This window comes from Euprymna scolopes, chromosome 10, assembly GCF_053919585.1.
Source record: "Euprymna scolopes isolate OS-2025 chromosome 10, ASM5391958v1, whole genome shotgun sequence".
NCBI lineage: Eukaryota > Metazoa > Mollusca > Cephalopoda > Sepiida > Sepiolidae > Euprymna > Euprymna scolopes.
Window position 1 is genome coordinate 14,786,495 of NC_136491.1, and position 23,074 is coordinate 14,809,568.

A 23,074-nucleotide genomic window follows, 5' to 3' on the forward strand; every position below is an offset into this window, starting at 1 on the left:
ATATGTAAATTTAAGTTCTGCACAACGCAAAAAAAAAAGAAATGACCAAGTCCGTCATTTGCGCCCTCATTTAGCCCCTAAATCCCCAAGGCCTTAACATATTTAAATTTGAGTTCAGCACTATGTAAAACTGCTTAATAGACATACACAGAACATTTTGGACAAATATGGTAAAATAATCCCTAAAATACAGTGTTTTTATTAGCCCTAAAAGAGCCCCTGGGGCACATCTAAGAGTTACCGTGAAGTATAGACAAAAAATTTATATAGAAATCATTTAGTAAAAACTTTTCAGAGAGTTTTATTGAAATCAAAGGCATCATTCTCTTTTTTTTTTAATAAGCACAAAAGTGTCAATTTTTGCCATTTTAACCCGAAAGGCACCCCTAGAGGTGCAACCGGAGTTTTCCCGGAAAATCCGTTCTGTTACTTTTTTACTCATATCATGTTTAATGTCTGTGCAAAAATTCCCAAAATTCCAAGGCGTAGTTATTGAGAAAAGTGCGGACACACGAACGGACAAGGGCGAATTTGCAGGTTCACCCTCTTTTTGTTGGGGACCAAAAAGACAGACCTTATCTCTAAGTTTGCTCTATTAATTACGAATTATAAAGTTGTTGCAGTTCGTAATGCATTTGATATTATTGTTTGACAACAAATTTTCTCATGCTTTCAACGCTCTCCGCATTTTTTTGACAATCACTGAAAATTATTTTACGCTATTGTAAAAGCCGTTTACTATTTCTCTTACCTGTCAGTGGTCTTCTGATGAATTTCAGTAGCCTAATGTTTTGTTTAATGTTATCGTTTGTCCATGCCTAATCAATTGTAATTCAGTCGAATAGTTTTAGAGACTATAAGTGATCAACTGGCAGATATAATGCATAAATCATAAATAATATTCAAGCATACACATTGATGACTTAAACTGCGCTCCTGCCATACGATCTCATTTTTAATATTTTAATTTTACTATTCTTTCTTCGTTGTTTTCTTTTTATACAACGTGATGCCTCCATTCAATCTCGAAAGACAAAGGATACTCCCTGTAGGGCCAGCTGCGCGTGTAATTGCGAGCAAGGGTAGCGCAATCCACAACCACACCTCTCTTGAATCAGCACTGCTTGAGTCCAGTGGCAAGGAGAAGTCCAGGACAACTGGAAACAATGCCGAGATAAGCGGAGAGCACATACAGCACCTGGAAGTCCCAAATGGTCACCCATCTGATACTGGCCAAGCTTAACTTCGGTGATCTCACGAGAACCGGTGTGTCAAACGTGATTATGACGTAACAAACGTAATCTTGCAATAAAAATACATTTAACCCCTCATACGGCATAATTACCTTGACACAGTGGTTCAAGTTAGATCACCGAAGTTAAGCAACTTTGAGACTGGTCAATACCAGATGGGTGACCAATTTGGGAATTCCAGGCGCTGTATGTAGGAGGGTGTCGATACCTCTCTGCAAGAGATGCAGAAACCTAATGTCGCCATCTCTTCTGACGACTGGGGACCGCTTGTGAATTTCATACTTCTGTATAACTTTCTCCTTCTGAAGAAAGCCAGTTAAACCCGCATCGAGTTAGTACCGTTTACAATCTATTTAACCCCTCACATTCATTTTCACAAATCTTTCATTCTATTCAAACTGCAAAATCAGCAGTTATTTTTTATTTATTTATTTATTCATTTATTTATTTATTTATTTGGCGGAAGGAGGGGGGACGATCAATTTTCTGAGTTATTTTCAACTTATAATAAAATTGCTCCACGAGCATCCAATGAGATTTCCAGACAGTAAATTACAAAATTGCGATATCAATTGGAAAGTGAAGAATCATCCAATGAAAAGTGATGAACTGACAATTACGTAATTAAATTCTACTTAAAAAAAAGAAGTAAAAAAACGTCCTAACCGGATCTAGGAATATTTCCTGTATGAAAGGACAAAATAAGTTTAACATGACCTCCTCCACCATTTTGGCATGCTCTGGTTAGCAGGCAGACAGTCGCAGAACTGAATCTTTGCATTTTATTTGTTGACCTTACACCCTTCCATACACCCCACCCTTGACACCGTGGAAGTGATTTACATCAAGAAATATAGAAGAAATATAACGAGAAGAATAGGTTTTATATTTCTTTCTAAAGCTGAAGACAGTAAATGCTACAGGAGCAACTGAGCGGTTTTAATGATTATAATCAAAAACTATTACAACAACAAAAGGAAGTGGCTGCACGCGACACTGGGCAAAATGCCAATGATTTAGGAGACAAAATAATTGAGGCATCATTTTTTATTATCATTTTTGGAGAATACGATTGGTCGACAAACTTCAAAAGACATAAAAGCCCCAAAAAAGTTTATAAAAGAAAACTGTTTATATGATATAATTATAATGTAAATAAAAATATGATAAAGCTTTAAAAGCCTTATTCAGCTTTGTATAGTTTTTGTTTTTTGTTTGTTTTTTACAAAGGAGTCACCATTTATCAAGGCCTGGAGGCCACTTGGGGATAAGGATTAATGGGTATATATTATAACGTAGTAATCATAAGTAGTGGAAATTTTGTAAATTGGATTACTTAGGGGGACGTTTCATCAAGAACTTGTTTGCGTTGGACTTGAAGACAACCATATTATAGTCAGCTGGAAAACAGTAGAGAGCTCAACAGGCGTGCACTTCTAAGAAAGAAACTTTGTTCATGGAATCTACGTGTAGCTCTAGGAACGGATAAAGAGTGTGGGAAATTATTGATAGTGGTTTTGGCTAGACTAATGTTTTTCGTGAAAGTTTGGCGAGAGGGCACCAAAGATTGAAGCTCAGACGAGCACTTGCAATGAAAATAACGATAAAGCAAAGACGGGATCGTATCGTCTCTTCTGTGGGAAAGAGGTTGCAGGGCATCCTCCACTAAGCTACGAAGTCTATTTTTTAACTCTGTCAAGGCAGGATAAAATCTTTCTAGCAGCTCTTACCCAAATGTGGCAACAGTACTCCATCAGTGATCGTACCTGGCTTTTGTAGAGAATTGCATCAAGAGTGAGATATCTACTGGAGCGCTAGAAGGATCCTGCCATTTTCCAGCGGCCTTGGCAACGGATTTGATGTATGTATTCCATTTCAGATCAGGAGTAAAAGTCAAGCCCAGAAGCTTGTCAAAACGTGGAGCCTACCTAAGACGATAGTCATTCATTTCAATTGATGCCAGATCAGGATTAGAGCGGTGGTGATGTAAAGATAGGAGCTTGGTTTTAGATGCATTAAAAGTAACCAGCCACAGCTTTCCCCCATTGTATCCCGTGCTCAAGATCAGAGGAAACAGAGAGTCAGAGAGAACTTGGTCATTAACGGTCTTTGATGTGTTGCTATAGATGGTAGTGTCGTCAGCATAAATGTCAACGAAGTTTCGGGGAAAAAAAATAGCTATTTATATCTACGATGTACATTCAGTAAGTTTCCAGACTTTTTTCGTATGGGCATTTTTATTGATAATACACACATGAAACTCTAATACTCTTAAAAGTAATCTCCTCCGGTTGCAATGCACTTGTACCGTTCCAATAACGTTTGGAAGTCATCTTGTGTGAGCGAATCAATGACCCTCTTCACAGGAATATTGGTGTATAGGGGAATTATGTCGAGCTATTGCCCAAATTTTAACTCCACTAATGGCCACTATCAGCACTTCACATATCAAAAACTCTGGCGACCTTCTAAATAAAATAAAAAAAATATGGACATACAAAATAAAACCATGCATAGTTCAGACATAATTTCCCTCTACGCCAATATTCCAATCAAAAAATGTCTTAATCTACTCCACAAGCACCTAAACAAAATTAAAATCGATCTACCTTTTTCCTCAGATACATTAATACAAATAATTAAACTCATCACCGATAGAACCTATTTCCAGTTTAATAATTCCTACCACAGACAAAAATTTGGACTCCCTATGGGTAACCCTCTTGGTGGTGTACTAGATTGCTTATTTTTAGAATTCCTAGAGGCCAACTCTTTTAAATACAGACTACTTAAAAACTCCACATATTTTAGATACATAGACGATATCCTTATTTTTCTCCCCATAAACGCACAAATAGAACAACTTAGAAATAAATTAAATTCAGTAGAACCGTCCATAAAATTTACACATGAATCCGAACAAGACCACTCCCTAGCTTTTCTAGATATACTCCTCATCAGATCAGAAACCGATCTGAGTTTCAAAGTACATAGAAAGACCACACACAAAAACGATTATATTCACTACTACTCGCACCACAATGATAAAATAAAAACTGGCATGATCATTGTTTTTTTTTTGTTTTTTTTTGCGTGCCTTTAGAATATGCAACCCCCAATATCTTAATGATGAAATTGAATACATTACGAATGTTTCAAAAAACTACAGTACCCATCCTATTTTATTTCTTACGCAAAGAAAAAAGCTACGAAAATACACTATAATATAAACAGACAGAAAAATAAAACAAATACCTCACTATTAAACAGACATCTTTTCATTCCCACCCACACTAAAAATACAAAAATCTACGACATTCTTAATAGACTTGTTTTTCACTTGATACAAACAACTTCCACAACAATAAAACAGACATTAAAAACTACCAAGCACTCTCCCAAAACCCTCACATCCGACGCCGGTATATATTCCATCCCATGTAACAATTGTCAACACGCATACATAGGTGAGACACAGCGTAAATTGAAACTAAGACTTTACGAACACAGAAGAGAAGGAATGGTAACGCCCTAAATGCACTCTTTTGGCATTGTGCAGAACACGATCATTCATTTAATTTAGATCATGCGAAAATTATAAAGTACGTGATAGATAGAGCTAAAAGAAGACTTTTAGAATCAGCACTAATATTAAACACTAATACTATTACGCAAAGAAAGGGCTTCTCCCATTTAGCCCCTAGTGTAGGGAAAATAATAATCAAAGAACAAAATGTAAAAACAGATCCTGGTTAACCGTTTTTCCTTAATCCTTAAATAATTTAAACAAAATGAATACGTTTAGAGGGGGAAAAAGTGTACATATTTATTTAACGTATTTTTAAAAGTGTATATATAGACATTGAACAACCCAACCTTCCCATACACACACATAGTTTCCTTCCCGATATAGGTAGGATTCTAACACTGTTTCCTTTTCATTTTCGTATGGTCTATGATCGTTTTCTTTCTTTTTTCTTTTTTTTTTTTTTGCATTTTTCCTTTTAATATCCTGAATATGTCCTCTGCAATAGGGACGAAACGTTGATCATTTCATAAATTCATTCGGTTTTTATTTTTTCAAAACAACATAACGCCAACCATCGCTGGTATTTTTATTTTATTTTTATGCATACATATATATATATATATGTGTGTGTGTGTGTGTGCGCGTTTGTGTGTGTATGTGTATGTTTATCAGGGGAGTGAGTTCTTTTATAGAAGCGTTGGTTTAATTCGAATAAAATAAGATACGTATCAGTATTTATATAAATTAGAAACAAACAAAATACTGAGGATGAAGTTTGACTCCGAAATATATTTAAATAATAAATTTCAAACAAGTAAAATATTTGTTTATTTTCCTAATATTGCCTTGTAATTTGTCTTTCAAGCGCACCTGATGCGTATTTCATTTTATTCAAATTAAATCAACGCTTCCATAACAGAACTCACTCTCCTGGCGTGAATGAGAGATAACGCGCGGATGTTTACTGCTAACTTTTCTTTCTCAAACTTTACAATATAGCAAGAAAGAAGAAGAAAAAGAAAAAAGAAACAAACAAAATACTGAGGATGGAGTTTAACTCCGAAATATATTTAAATTATACATTTCAAACAAGTAAAATATTTGTTTATTTTCGTAATATTGCGTTGTGATTTGGCTTTCAAGCACACCTGATGTGTATTTTATTTGATATATCTGTATATTTATATATATATATATATATGCACATATATATGTGTGTATCTATATATATTTGTGTCCATATATATATATGTGTGTGTGTGTGTGTGTGTGTGTGTGTGTGTGTGTGTTTATTCAATTATATTTAACCGATTATATATACTAATCCTTAATTTATGAAGCTCGATGTAACTACAGAGTATATAACAAATAAATGACAAAAGATGGCATAATAAAATGAGAAAAAATTTTTTCGGATTTTGTAATCAATCCCATATGTCTTTATTTTCTTTTAAAATTGATAAGTGCTTTTCCTTGTGATGAGTTACAGGGCCAAATATAATCCCTATAATTGACATAATAATTATATGCGCTACGAAACAGGTGTGGACACGAAGTTTGCATGTCAAATTACTTAAAGAAATAAACGGTAAGATGGTAAACATCTTGAAATTTGGAATATAAGTATTTGCCATTTATTTGTTTTATATATATATATATATATATATATATATATATATATATATATATATACATATATATAAGTGTGTGTGGGGGGGGTGTATGCGCGTGTGTGTGTGTGTGTGGGTGTGCATCTTGTCACACAATAATAAGTCATATATATAAAAAAACAAATTACTGGCGTAATTTTATGATTTTATGTAAATAAAATTATATTTTATTCCGATAAATAACGAGTGCAAACACTGATGGAGCATAATATATTCCATCATTTTTAACATATTGTCCACACTGATGGTAAAATATTTAACTACAACATTAAAAACTGAGTAGTAATAGTAAAAAAAAATGATGTTCATGTTCGACGTCCCCAACCCTAAAATGTCCAGTCATGTCACGAGGCCTTGACGAATAGCAAGTTTCCCTATATTTTTAACGAATCAAACAAAGGTGAAAAATAGTCCAATCTTACTCAACCCTCCAAATCGCCGTTTGGGTTCTTTTTTGGTGGGAAGGGATGCTTAACTCAAAATAATTAAAGCCAAAAATAAACTGACACTTTATTTGTATCGAATGACAGCAACGTTTATACTTGGCGATATTTTACGGTGAATCCGAATCTACAAAATTAATTGAATTATCAATCTGTTAGCAATTTACGTTGCCAAGCGAGTTTCTAGACGGAGAATTTGCTCGATACAAGGCAACAATTATTATTATTATTATTATTATTATTATTATTATTATTATTATTATTATTATTATTATTATTATTGCCGGCTCACAAGGGGCTTTCACACAGGTCATCAAGGATCTCTCCTTGAAAACAACCTGTGGTGCTCCCTAGAAGCTGAGTGACAACAAGTCTCCCCAGATTTTAAGTACATTCCACCTTCTTCGATAACATTTGCAAATGAATTTGCGTTATCGCAACAGCCGCTTACCATTTATTTCTCGGCGACAGCGGCCATTGGTCTCCACAGGAATTTGATTGGGAATAAGCCTCCCCAAGTTCCCATTTTTCTTTGCACTAGTCCAGCTGAGATCTTGTCAGCGCCCTCCACTCGATATTTCTGTTCTCCTTGCCCTTTTCCGGCTATCTGGCATCATTCTTTGGGGGGGGAGCAATATGAGAGGGGAGGGGATAAAAACATATATGCAGCTTAAATGCTCTTGGTTCCATGTAACGCTTCTCATCTTTTACCTCTGCAACAATTTGTCTGGCCCTCGCATGTGACTCATGTGTATTAGTTTCCGCATTCAAAAGTTTTTCTTAATATTTCAGCTGTTTTCCTTATTGTTATTCGTTGTATCTTTCAATCCATTCCTCTGATTCCAATTTCTCACATTTTTTAAGCTTTTCGGAATTGTTCCTAGTGCTCCTACTATTATAGGTATGATCTTGATTTTCTTCATCTTCCATATCCCTTCCAGCTCTCTGGCTAGCTCTGTATATTTGCAGCGTTTCTCCTTTTCTTTGATATTCACCCTGTGATTAGCTGGGACAGCAAAGTCTACGATTTGACAGGACCTTTCTTTCTTGTTAATTATTACGACACTCGGTCTTCTTGCTTGGATGTGTTTGTCTGTTTGTACGTATGTCCCATAGGATTTTGTGATTCTCGTTTTCAAGTACTGTTGCCGGCTTATGTTTGTACCACTTGTCTGTGCGTTCGAGATGCAAATTGTTGCATAATTCCCAGTGTACTTCGCTCCCCATTTGGTCGTGTCTGATCTTGTATTCCTTTTGGGCTAGTTCGCTGCGTTCGCTTACTATATGGCTTGTCGTTTCGTCTCTTTGTCCACAGAGTTTGCATTTGTTGTTTTTTTGTGTGTTTTGTCGATCTTTGCTTTAATGTGATCGGTTATTATCGAATTATCTTGTGATACAGTTATTAGATTTAGTTTCTCGTATCACGTGTCCTTTTCGCATCTATGTCCAAGTGTTTTCGTTATTCTCATCTTTTGTCATCCTTATGAATCTTCTGCGTGGTTGTTTCTCTTCCCATTTTGCTTTTCTTGTCTTATCCTTTGTCTCTGTTTTCTATTCTTTTAATTTTTCATTGTCTCTCGCAGCCATAATAATCCTTTCAGTATTTTGAATTGTGTATTTGTCTAGTTATTTTTTGTGTCATTCACAGAGTTTTCTATGCACACCAGTCATCTCCCGACATCTTTCCTTTTCCCGTAGAGTCGGTCAACATCGTCTTTTGGGTGTAGTGCATTGTGCATGGCCATGAGTTTCCTGGTCTTCTGATCGAGCTGTCTCAGCTCTTCTTTAGTCCACCCTATGAACGGTCCAGATTATCTTACTAGCAATACTGCCCATGTATTTATAAATTTTATTAGGTTTCTGCTATATAATTTAATTTCCAGTAGGTTGTTCCATTTAGTTTGTTCTCTTGAGACATTCCTTTCCAATTCTCTCCTTCATTTCTGTTGCTTTGATGGTGTCTGCTTCCAGTACTCCCAGGTATTTATAGTCGTCTTGTTCCCCTAGTGCCCTCATCTCCGTTTGGTTGGGTAGTTCTATGCCTTCTGTCGTCTCTCGTTTTCTCTTTCTTATAATTAGTAGTGCACATTATTTCATACCAAACTCCACTTTCGATTAATTAATTTAAACCTTCGCCACTTCCGGTTTGGCATCGGACGCAACGGCAAAGACGTCACATTTTTTTTGGGGGGGTCACGTTCTTTTCCTCCTTCGTGGTACGGGTTCGAGCCTGCCTACTACAACTTTTTCTTTTCTTTTCTTTTTTTTTTTTTTTTTTTTTTGCTCAACTCACACCTCCAAGCACCCAGGCAACGCCGGGAACCCAGACTAGTCTTAAGATAAATCATTATTGTGACGTGGCGAATGGTCAGTTCAGATCTTGCTCTTTTCACTGAATCGAAAGAAAAATCAATCGAGTTTTGATATCTATTCCTGCCTCTCATGGGATGTATCGTAAGTGTGATGATCTGACATCCGAATAATTTGTTGGAATATAAAGACAACATTCGGCCATGCATGGATTATTGTTGCCACATATGAAACGATGCATTAATCACTAGTTTCTCCCTCTTAGACAGTCTTCAATCTAATAGATCCTACACTACCAACCAAACTCCAACCTGTGTTCCATTGCATCAATGTTGCATCCCGGTGATTGTATCTGTAGCAGTGAGGCGGTCTCGATATAAATACTCCCAACTAATCTGTAAAACAGCAAAATCCCACCCTTCCTTTTAGAGATCCCAAGATGCTCGAAAGTCTTTTACTTAAACAATTTGTTCCCTCAAAATGTTAGACTTCGGAATTCCATCCCTGTTTTCTGCTTCCCTGACTGTACTAGCATGCAGACATTTTAATGTAATGTGAACAGACATATCCCTTGTCAACTCCTTACATAGTCCCCTGTAGATATTGTTCTAAGTAGCAATCTACCTTGCTCAAGGGAAAAAAATAGAGTTAAAAAAAATACCTTTGCTTTTCTTTCGTCAGTTTCGCACCTCAGTGGCTTTCTGGATTTCGACTCCAGGCAGGATTGTTTCAGTGCACTAAAAATGTGAAAGTTGGATAACTCCACTTGCTTCGCAGGAATGCCCACAAAGACACGGAAACAATTGATGTCCACCGCATACGTAACTATTATACAGTACTTACAGAAAACTTCAAACAAACCTTGTTGAATTGGTAACACGATAACTGTACGCTTTGCGTGGCACTCAACATGTCTCGTTGCCAAAACACCGGAAGAGCCTATTACACAAAGATGGAGAATCCATAAGAAATGAGGCGGAAAAATGCTACAAAATACAGACGCAGATATACATCATGAGTATATATATATATATATATATATATATATATATATATATATATATATTGCGTAGCAGCAATATATATATTTATACATGTATGTATGTATGTACGTATGTATGTATGTACGTACGTACGTATGTATGTATGTATGTATGTATGTATGTATGTATGTATGTATGTATGTATGTATGCACGGCATAATCAAGTTCACACACCGATTCTCGTCAGATCACCGAAGTTAACTAACGTTGAGCCTGGCTGGTACCAGATGGGTGACCATTTGCGAATTCTAGGCGCTGTATGAGCTTTCCGCTTATCTCGCCTCCATTTACCACTGATATTCAACAATGTCGACTCAGGAAAGGTTTTGTTGGAGATTGCGCACCTCTTGCCACAAAAATTTCGACACGCAGGCACCTTTACAGTGGGTATCCATAGTCTGCCAAGACTAAAGGAAGCCATGTATGTATGATTGGTATATATAATCGAAATTATCAGTTGGTCAGCGTTTTAAGGTCATGAGACGTATAAACTTCAAATTTGTGGGAAATGATAGTCTATCTAAACAGCGCGTTATAAGGGGTATTATTCTTTAAACGGAATCTTATGTGAATACGGCAACTATCTTCCGCACAAATATTTTACTTTCGATTTACATGATATTTAAAAGAAATAAAATACCTATATTAAATGTGAGCAACTTTTAAGGTGTTGCTGCCATTCCGCACAGAAATCACTTTTCCATTGCTTTCAACGAAATAAATGCACTGAGACTAAAGCCGCGTTCAGGACTGCTAGCAACCAGTATAAAGGAGTAATAACTAAGGTTATAACAAGAGAATATTTTTTTCATTATTTTAACTCTCGAGTATATATTAGTTAATATCTTATATCTTTTTAGATAACTGTATCCTCAGTAATTACGCCTTCCATAGTTGTCTCACTACGTTTTGACCAACTAATCCTCTGGCCTGCTTTGAGTAGGATTGAAAACGTTATCTTCAGAGACTCAGCGCCTCCATCCACTGCGCCACAGGCCCGTAGGGCGATCAAGGTTGGATTTTATGGTATAAATTTTTATATAAATCCAATTTTGTGTTCTTATCTGGTCTTCCATTGTCAGTTCCTTGCTGAATTGTATTATATATTATTTTTATTTTTTGGAATATTTTGGTATGTGGTTTCTGAAACGTAGTGAAACAAATCTAAACTATAAAGATGAGGATAACAGTCTGCAAAAAAAATGAATGCACAAATTATGATACTTCATCTCAATGGATTCAAAAAAATAAAAATAAAATAATATGAGACTAGCATAAATTTAAAAAAATCTGTAAACCTGTTTGATATCCGGGCATCGTCAGGTACATCATTCATTTCGTATGAAAGCAAATAATGATTATTATTGGCATTCGTTATTTAATATTATTCGATATTTTTCTAATTAGAATTCTTTCTAGAAAGACATCGGTTTATTACGGGAGGGACCACGTGAAGGTTGTCAACATCCATAAGTGAACGTGTTTATGTAGAACGAACTGGATTCGAACTTGTCGTACCCAGGATGTCGATCCGCGTCATTAACCACTTAGCCACCGTCACTCCCTTGCCATTTTGCACGCGTAGCTCATGAATCGTTTTTCTACATTTTTATACCATTTTTTTTCTCTGCTGTTTTTTTAGGGGGGGGTGGATTTGTTTCTTTATTTTTTAATGACACATTTGTGTTTTTTCACCATTCATTGACAGCAAATGACAGTTACAAACACTTATTGTTTTTTTTTACTGGTTTCTATTTTACGAGTTGCCAATTTCCGCTTTCATCGAGCAATTATGGTGCAAAAGTTACGCGTGCCACTTTGATGTTCAACACTTCGGTAATTGTAACACATGTCTGCAACTCTTTAGGTCAAACCTCAGATTAGTTGATACATAGTATTTTACTTCGTTTTATTTTTTGTTGTTTCTTTTTTGTTGTTGTTTGTATTTTTTTAATCCTACTTCATCGCTCTTTGCCATTTCCAAGAGTCTGTTAACCAGTCGCTGCCTTGCATTTTGATAAAAAGTCAGGCTATTAGCCAATTATTATTATTATTATTATTATTATTATTATTATTATTATTATTATTATTATTATTATTATTCATTGAAACCAGCCGACAGATATATAAGTCGAACCGTTTTCGTATCTGTTATCAATACCAGTTTTTCATTAGCTCACTTTGCTTCTGGCGTCGTTGTGTTCGCCTGTCCACCATTTTATTTTCGACAAACGTTGGGCGCGTGCAGATTTCGACTAAACAAAACTGCAAGTATTCACGATTTCCTTCATTTTAAAACTACTTCAGATCGTTAGCAGTTTATTGCCTATGTTTTCATGTCTATAAAATGTTGTTTATTCCATTAACTAAATACCAAGTTAGATTAAACCAGTTTACAAAAAAATAAAATACAAAGATTTCATCCCAGATAAATATGCAAATATTAACAGGTCTACGCGAAGACGATTGAATGGGAATCAAGGTATATTACACGAAATTTCAATACTTTTATTCTCATCGAAATCAGGTAAATCCCTCATGTTTTTTTCTTTTTTTTCAATTAAATCGATTTATTGCCTTCTCTTTCCGGAAGACCCACCGCGGTGCAAATGCTTCAAACCTCTCCCCGCAGTAACTTAATCCACAATATATTGTAGTTTGCATTGTACTTTATAGAACCTATTGTTTATTTTATGAAATTAAGTTCATATAATGGTTTAAATTAAATAATGGCTTGAATTAAATAATGGTTTAAATTTAATAATGGTTTAAATTATATAATAGCTGAAATTAAATAATGGTTCAAATTGAAGTTTAAACTGCAAAAGTTATGAATGATGTCAAATATCATCGTACAATTGTGCTTCAGTTGTGCTTTAAACACAAACATTTATTTCGAACGCGTCCTTGTCTTATCGAAGAATTTACTGTTAATTTTATGCGTCAGGCCCTTCTGCTTGTGCAATGATAAAACTTCTCAAATGTACTCAGAATGTTAGGCTGTATAAAGGTGTTAATTTGGGTCAAAATCGGACTGTTCCTTCTTTAATATGATTTTTTCGATTATCGATTTTCGATTTCTATCAAGAACATTCCGATACAAAACCAATCTAAGAACACTTTCAGACACATGGAGTATAGTTGTATGAAATTTCACAAAAATCTTCCCAGTCGTTTCGGAATCTATAGGAAATGAACTCTCACATACACGCACACACGGACACAGACAAATTGATTTTATATATAAGTAGAGATAAACGGGATAATCACTTGTTAGATTACCGAAGTTAAGCAACGATGAACCTGGCTAGTACCAGAAGGATGATCATTTAACAATACCAGGCGCTGTATGTGGTTTTCGCTAATCTCAGCATTGTTTCCAGTCGTCCTTAATTCCTACTTGCTACAGGAATTAAACAAAATAATTTAAATTTAAACAAAAAAAAATATGCATTTTCTTTCACGTATTCCGTTTTCACTAGAATTCTTATATTTACAATATATTTGTTTGATACAACATAGGTTTTTCCAAAAGTCTTGGGCACATTTGGACATTGAATATATTAAGGTTATAAAATGCATCTGGTATATTCAGAAAGTTTGTAATCTTACGTTTTTCATTGAATATTCGAAGATATTCAATGTGAAGGCTATTGGTCATACGGCACACATTAAACCGATACTCCAATTTTTGCCAAACGTATCCCAGCATTGAGTTGTCAATGGTTGCAACAGTTTCTGTTATTCAGGCCTTTAGCTCATCCACGTCTCTTGAAATGGAAGGCATAGAGACCAGTCTTCTCACAAATCCCCAAAAAATAAAATTTGCAGAGTTTTGCGGAATGCACGCCGAACAAATGTCCATGATTCAGTTTTTTTGTTGTTTTTTTTTTGTTTGTTTTTTGTTTGTTTTTATTTGTGGTGGTGGTGGTGGTGGTGGTGTTGTTGTTGTTGTTGTTGTTGTTGTTGGTGGTTTTTTTTGGTTGTTTTTGTTTTGTTTTGTTTTGTTTTGTTTTGTTTTTTTGTTTTTCAAGTGCACAAAACGCCTTCTCTGGTTGTGAATGCTATTACTGGATCTGAATAGAAATGAAAAACATCAATAGCAAAATTACAAAAAACTTAATGCTTTAAAATGGCACCACTTTCATCTCACCACCATCCATAGTTAGCAGATATGAGGACTTGGAATATGCCCAAAACTTTTGGAACACATTGCATTTAAAATATTACATCTTACAGAAAAAAAAAATATAGCAGATTATTAATTTGGTATGAATCAGATGATTTTATTGTTGGCCTTATTTTTTCTGATATAATTCTATTAAAAAAATTTTGTAGAAAGACATTCAGTGCTTACGGGATGGACCACATGAAGTTTGCCAACATCTTAAGAGAATATGTCTCTCTGTAACGAACTGGATTCGAACTTGACATATCCAGTTTATCAGACCGTGTCGTTAATCACTTAGTCAACATCACCTCCCATAGATGATTAATTTCTAAGACAAAAGGAAATCCTGTCAACCTTGTAGGTTACAATGTACTCATCTTAAAATCCAATGTAAACAAATACTTCTCATAAGTAATCAAATCTAATCCGTTCCGGTTAGTATTCTCATAGTGTTTGTAATCTTTCGACAGACACTCATACCATTTAATTAAGCTTCATCCTCAAGTGATCCTTAGTTTTGATAAATGGTGACCCGATAATAAAAGAAAAATGTTAATTTGAATTTTTAAAAAGATAAAGAAATGTAAACGATTATAGTCGAGAGCGACCTGAAGGCTCCTTTTTTCATTCGCTGCTACACCAAGGTGTGTTGAAATGGCAATGATTGTCAGTCTGCTAAGAGTTATCTCACTTGCACCATATTTTCTAAACGATCAGATATCATTTGTCCTATATGGTAATGATTTAGAGTTATCTACTCTTGGTTCCTTTTGTTTGTTGTAAATTCCGGTAGCGGGCTACCGTCTTGTGTCTCTGCCCCTAATGTAAATAAAGCGATTGCCTCCTGCATGAGTTAATTAAAATCATGTCTATATGGTTTTATTGAATTTGTATTCCGGTCTGATCTATCAAGTTTTTAAAACACATCATATTTTGATTTGATTGATTCTGAACTTCATAATTAACCTTGAAGGTTTAGGGAAGAGCGACACTACATTTCCAGGATCACTTCACTTGCTCTTTAACACCCCCCCCTATAATGCCGAGTGTTTAGCAAAGGGACATCAAGTTTCATTTTTAAAGTCTTTGGTACGGCTCGATCGAGGCTTAATCTCGATCTTCTGGCTCATTAGTAAACACTCTTACCATCATGCAAAGGTGGGGAGGCGTTAAATTTAGTATCCATAAATTAGTCTTAAATGCGTAACGACCCTGGTGTCTAACTCTGTCCCGTGGGAGGGGGGCATTGTAAATAGGTACAAACATATGTTGGGTTTACGACTATATGTATCTATTCCATTCGTGTAAATGTAAAAGAATGTCAGGGTGATGAGTAAAAATGAATGTCGTATACTTAATTTCATTAACTAAATGTCGTATACTTAATTTCATTAACTAAATGTCGTATACTTAATTTCATTAACTAAATGTCATATACTTAATTTCATTAACTAAATGTCATATACTTAATTTCATTAACTAAGTGTCGTATACTTAATTTCATTAACTAAATGTCATATACTTAATTTCATTAACTAAATGTCATATACTTAATTTCATTAACTAAATATCGTATACTTAATTTCATTAACTAAATGTCATATACTTAATTTCATTAACTAAATGTCATATACTTAATTTCATTAACTAAATGTCGTATACTTAATTTCATTAACTAAATGTCGTATACTTAATTTCATTAACTAAATGTCATATACTTAATTTCATTAACTAAATGTCATATACTTAATTTCATTAACTAAATGTCGTATACTTAATTTCATTAACTAAATGTCATATACTTAATTTCATTAACTAAATGTCATATACTTAATTTCATTAACTAAATGTCGTATACTTAATTTCATTAACTAAATGTCATATACTTAATTTCATTTACTAAATGTCGTATACTTAATTTCATTAACTAAATGTCATATACTAAATTTCATTAACTAAATGTCATATACTTAATTTCATTAACTAAATGTCATATACTTAATTTCATTAACTAAATGTCATATACTTAATTTCATTAACTAAATGTCGTATACTTAATTTCATTAACTAAATGTCATATACTTAATTTCATTAACTAAATGTCATATACTTAATTTCATTAACTAAATGTCGTATACTTAATTCATTAACTAAATGTCATATACTTAATTTCATTAACTAAATGTCATATACTTAATTTCATTAACTAAATGTCATATACTTAATTTCATTAACTAAATGTCATATACTTAATTTCATTAACTAAATGTCATATACTTAATTTCATTAACTAAATGTCGTATACTTAATTTCATTAACTAAATGTCATATACTTAATTTCATTAACTAAATGTCATATACTTAATTTCATTAACTAAATGTCATATACTTAATTTCATTAACTAAATGTCATATACTTAATTTCTTTAACTAAATGTCGTATACTTAATTTCATTAACTAAATGTCATATACTTAATTTCATTAACTAAATGTCGTATACTTAATTTCATTAACTAAATGTCATATACTTAATTTCGTTAACTAAATGTCGTATACTTAATTTCATTAACTAAATGTCGTATACTTAATTTCATTAACTAAATGTCGTATACTTAATTTCATTAACTAAATGTCATATACTTAATTTCGTTAACTAAATGTCGTAAACTTAATTTCATTAACTAAATGTCGTTTACTTAATTCCATTAACTAAATGTCATATACTTAATTTCATTAACTAAATGTCATATACTTAATTTCATTAACTAAATGTCATATACTTAATTTCATTAACTAAATGTCGTATACTTAATTTAATTAACTAAATGTCATATACTTAATTTCATTAACTAAATGTCATATACTTAATTTCATTAACTAAATGTCATATACTAAATTTCATTAACTAAATGTCATATACTTAATTTCATTAACTAAATGTCATATACTTCATTTAATTAACTAAATGTCGTATACTTAATTTCATTAACTAAATGTCATATACTTAATTTCATTAACTAAATGTCATATACTTAATTTCATTAACTAAATGTCGTATACTTAATTTCATTAACTAAATGTAATATACTTAATTTCGTTAACTAAATGTCGTATACTTAATTTAATTAACTAAATGTCATATACTTAATTTCATTAACTAAATGTCGTATACTTAATTTCATTAACTAAATGTCATATACTTAATTTCATTAACTAAATGTCGTATACTTAATTTCATTAACTAAATGTCATATACTTAATTTCATTAACTAAATGTCGTATACTTAATTTCATTAACTAAATGTCATATATTAATTTCATTAACTAAATGTCATATACTTAATTTCATTAACAAAATGTCGTATACTTAATTTCATTAACTAAATGTCATATACTTAATTTCATTAACTAAATGTCATATACTTAATTTCATTAACTAAATGTCATATACTTAATTTCATTAACTAAATGTCATATACTTAATTTCATTAACTAAATGTCATATACTTAATTTCATTAACTAAATGTCGTATACTTAATTTCATTAACTAAATGTCATATACTTAATTTCGTTAACTAAATGTCATATACTTAATTTCATTAACTAAATGTCGTATACTTAATTTCATTAACTAAATGTCATATACTTAATTTCATTAACTAAATGTCATATACTTAATTTCATTAACTAAATGTCGTATACTTAATTTCATTAACTAAATGTCATATACTTAATTTCATTAACTAAATGTCGTATACTTAATTTCATTAACTAAATGTCATATACTTAATTTCATTTACTAAATGTCGTATACTTAATTTCATTAACTAAATGTCATATACTTAATTTCATTAACTAAATGTCATATACTTAATTTCATTAACTAAATGTCATATACTTAATTTCATTAACTAAATGTCATATACTTAATTTCATTAACTAAATGTCGTATACTTAATTTCATTAACTAAATGTCATATACTTAATTTCATTAACTAAATGTCATATACTTAATTTCATTAACTAAATGTCGTATACTTAATTCATTAACTAAATGTCATATACTTAATTTCATTAACTAAATGTCATATACTTAATTTCATTAACTAAATGTCATATACTTAATTTCATTAACTAAATGTCATATACTTAATTTCATTAACTAAATGTCATATACTTAATTTCATTAACTAAATGTCGTATACTTAATTTCATTAACTAAATGTCATATACTTAATTTCATTAACTAAATGTCATATACTTAATTTCATTAACTAAATGTCATATACTTAATTTCATTAACTAAATGTCATATACTTAATTTCTTTAACTAAATGTCGTATACTTAATTTCATTAACTAAATGTCATATACTTAATTTCATTAACTAAATGTCGTATACTTAATTTCATTAACTAAATGTCATATACTTAATTTCGTTAACTAAATGTCGTATACTTAATTTCATTAACTAAATGTCGTATACTTAATTTCATTAACTAAATGTCGTATACTTAATTTCATTAACGAAATGTCATATACTTAATTTCGTTAACTAAATGTCGTATACTTAATTTCATTAACTAAATGTCGTTTACTTAATTCCATTAACTAAATGTCATATACTTAATTTCATTAACTAAATGTCATATACTTAATTTCATTAACTAAATGTCATATACTTAATTTCATTAACTAAATGTCGTATACTTAATTTAATTAACTAAATGTCATATACTTACTTTCATTAACTAAATGTCATATACTTAATTTCATTAACTTAATGTCATATACTTAATTTCATTAACTAAATGTCATATACTTAATTTCATTAACTAAATGTCATATACTTCATTTCATTAACTAAATGTCGTATACTTAATTTCATTAACTAAATGTCATATACTTAATTTCATTAACTAAATGTCATATACTTAATTTCATTAACTAAATGTCGTATACTTAATTTCATTAACTAAATGTCATATACTTAATTTCGTTAACTAAATGTCGTATACTTAATTTCATTAACTAAATGTCATATACTTAATTTCATTAACTAAATGTCGTATACTTAATTTCATTAACTAAATGTCATATACTTAATTTCATTAACTAAATGTCGTATACTTAATTTCATTAACTAAATGTCATATACTTAATTTCATTAACTAAATGTCGTATACTTAATTTCATTAACTAAATGTCATATATTAATTTCATTAACTAAATGTCATATACTTAATTTCATTAACAAAATGTCGTATACTTAATTTCATTAACTAAATGTCATATACTTAATTTCATTAACTAAATGTCATATACTTGATTTCATTAACTAAATGTCATATACTTAATTTCATTAACTAAATGTCATATACTTAATTTCATTAACTAAATGTCATATACTTAATTTCATTAACTAAATGTCGTATACTTAATTTCATTAACTAAATGTCATATACTTAATTTCGTTAACTAAATGTCATATACTTAATTTCATTAACTAAATGTCATATACTTAATTTCATTAACTAAATGTCGTATACTTAATTTCATTAACTAAATGTCATATACTTAATTTCACTAACTAAATGTCGTATACTTAATTTCATTAACTAAATGTCATATACTTAATTTCATTAACTAAATGTCATATACTTAATTTCATTAACTAAATGTCATATACTTAATTTCATTAACTAAATGTCGTATACTTAATTTCATTAACTAAATGTCATATACTTAATTTCATTAACTACATGTCATATACTTAATTTCATTAACTAAATGTCATATACTTAATTTCATTAACTAAATGTCATATACTTAATTTCATTAACTAAATGTCGTATACTTAATTTCATTAACTAAATGTCATATACTTAATTTCATTAACTAAATGTCGTATACTTAATTTCATTAACTAAATGTCATATACTTGATTTCGTTAACTAAATGTCGTATACTTAATTTCATTAACTAAATGTCGTATACTTAATTTCATTAACTAAATGTCGTATACTTAATTTCATTAACTAAATGTCATATACTTAATTTCGTTAACTAAATGTCGTATACTTAATTTCATTAACTGAATGTCGTTTACTTAATTTCATTAACTAAATGTCATATACTTAATTTCATTAACTAAATGTCATATACTTAATTTCATTAACTAAATGTCATGTACTTAATTTCATTAACTAAATGTCGTATACTTAATTTAATTAACTAAATGTCATATACGTAATTTCATTAACTAAATGTCATATAGTTGATTTCATTAACTAAATGTCATATACTTAATTTCATTAACTAAATGTCATATACTTAATTTCATTGACTAAATGTCATATACTTAATTTCATTAACTAAATGTCGTATACTTAATTTCATTAACTAAATGTCATATACTTAATTTAATTAACTAAATGTCATATACTTAATTTCATTAACTAAATGTCATATACTTAATTTCATTAACTAAATGTCATATACTTAATTTCATTAACTAAATGTCGTATACTTAATTTCATTAACTTAATGTCATATACTTAATTTCATTAACTAAATGTCGTATACTTAATTTCATTAACTAAATGTCATATACTTAATTTCATTAACTAAATGTCATATACTTAATTTCATTAACTAAATGTCGTATACTTAATTTCATTAACTAAATGTTATATACTTAATTTCATTAACTAAATGTCATATACTTAATTTCATTAACTAAATGTCATATACTTAATTTCATTAACTAAATGTCATATACTTAATTTCATTAACTAAATGTCATATACTTAATTTCGGTAACTAAATGTCGTATACTTAATTTCATTAACTAAATGTCGTATACTTAATTTCATTAACTAAATGTCATATACTTAATTTCATTAACTAAATGTCATTTACTTAATTTCATTAACTAAATGTCGTATACTTAATTTCATTAACTAAATGTCATATACTTAATTTCATTAACTAAATGTCGTATACTTAATTTCATTAACTAAATGTCGTATACTTAATTTCATTAACTAAATGTCATATACTTAATTTCATTAACTAAATGTCATATACTTAATTTCGTTAACTAAATGTCATATACTTAATTTCATTAACTAAATCTCATATACTTAATTTCGTTAACTAAATGTCGTATACTTAATTTCATTAACTAAATGTCGTATACTTAATTTAATTAACTAAATTTCATATACTTAATTTCATTAACTAAATGTCGTATACTTAATTTCATTAACTAAATGTCGTATACTTAATTTCATTAACTAAATGTCATATACTTAATTTCATTAACTAAATGTCATATACTTAATTTCATTAACTAAATGTCGTATACTTAATTTCATTAACTAAATGTCATATACTTAATTTCATTAACTAAATGTCATATACTTAATTTCATTAACTAAATGTCATATACTTAATTTCATTAACTAAATGTTATATTCTTAATTTCATTAACTAAATGTCATATACTTAATTTCATTAACTAAATGTCGTATACGTAATTTCATTAACTAAATGTTATATACTTAATTTCATTAACTAAATGTCATATACTTAATTTCATTAACTAAATGTCATATACTTAATTTCATTAACTAAATGTCATATACTTAATTTCATTAACTAAATGTCGTATACTTAATTTCATTAACTAAATGTCGTATACTTAATTTCATTAACTAAATGTCGTATACTTAATTTCATTAACTAAATGTCATATACTTAATTTCATTAACTAAATGTCATATACTTAATTTCATTAACTAAATGTCATATACTTAATTTCATTAACTAAATGTCATATACTTAATTTCGTTAACTAAATGTCGTATACTTAATTTCATAAACTAAATGTCGTATACCTAATTTCATTAACTAAATGTCATATACTTAATTTCATTAACTAAATGTCATATACTTAATTTACTTAACTAAATGTCATATACTTAATTTCGTTAACTAAATGTCGTATACTTAATTTCATTAACTAAATGTCATATACTTAATTTCATTAACTAAATGTCATATACTTAATTTCATTAACTAAATGTCGTATACTTAATTTCATTAACTAAATGTCATATACTTTATTTCATTAACTAAATGTCATATACTTAATTTCATTAACTAAATGTCGTATACTTAATTTCATTAACTAAATGTCATATACTTAATTTCGTTAACTAAATGTCGTATACTTAATTTCATTAACTAAATGTCATATACATAATTTCATTAACTAAATGTCGTATACTTAATTTCATTAACTAAATGTCATATACTTAATTTCATTAACTAAATGTCATAAACTTAATTTCATTAACTAAATGTCGTATACTTAATTTCATTAACTAAATGTCATATACTTAATTTCGTTAACTAAATGTCGTATACTTAATTTCATTAACTAAATGTCATATACTTAATTTCATTAACTAAGTGTCGTATACTTAATTTCATTAACTAAATATCATATACTTAATTTCATTAACTAAATGTCATATACTTAGTTTAATTAACTAAATGTCATATACTTAATTTCGTTAACTAAATGTTGTATACTTAATTTCATTAGCTAAATGTCGTATACTTAATTTCATTAACTAAATGTCATA

General features: G+C 30.3%; 1 protein-coding gene across 2 annotated transcripts in view; it reads left to right on the forward strand.

The window, feature by feature from the left end:
• Positions 1 to 23,074, forward strand: part of LOC145285803 (protein NDNF-like) — a 280,481-nt gene that overhangs the window by 74,795 nt on the left and 182,612 nt on the right. The window contains exon 1 of one of the 2 annotated variants that reach the window (XM_080134186.1): positions 12,401 to 12,515. The exons of the other annotated variant lie outside the window; for it this stretch is intronic. The gene's annotated coding sequence lies outside the window, so the exon portion shown is untranslated. Of the gene's footprint in view, positions 1 to 12,400; positions 12,516 to 23,074 lie in introns of those variants that run through there. 2 annotated transcript variants of the gene reach the window in all.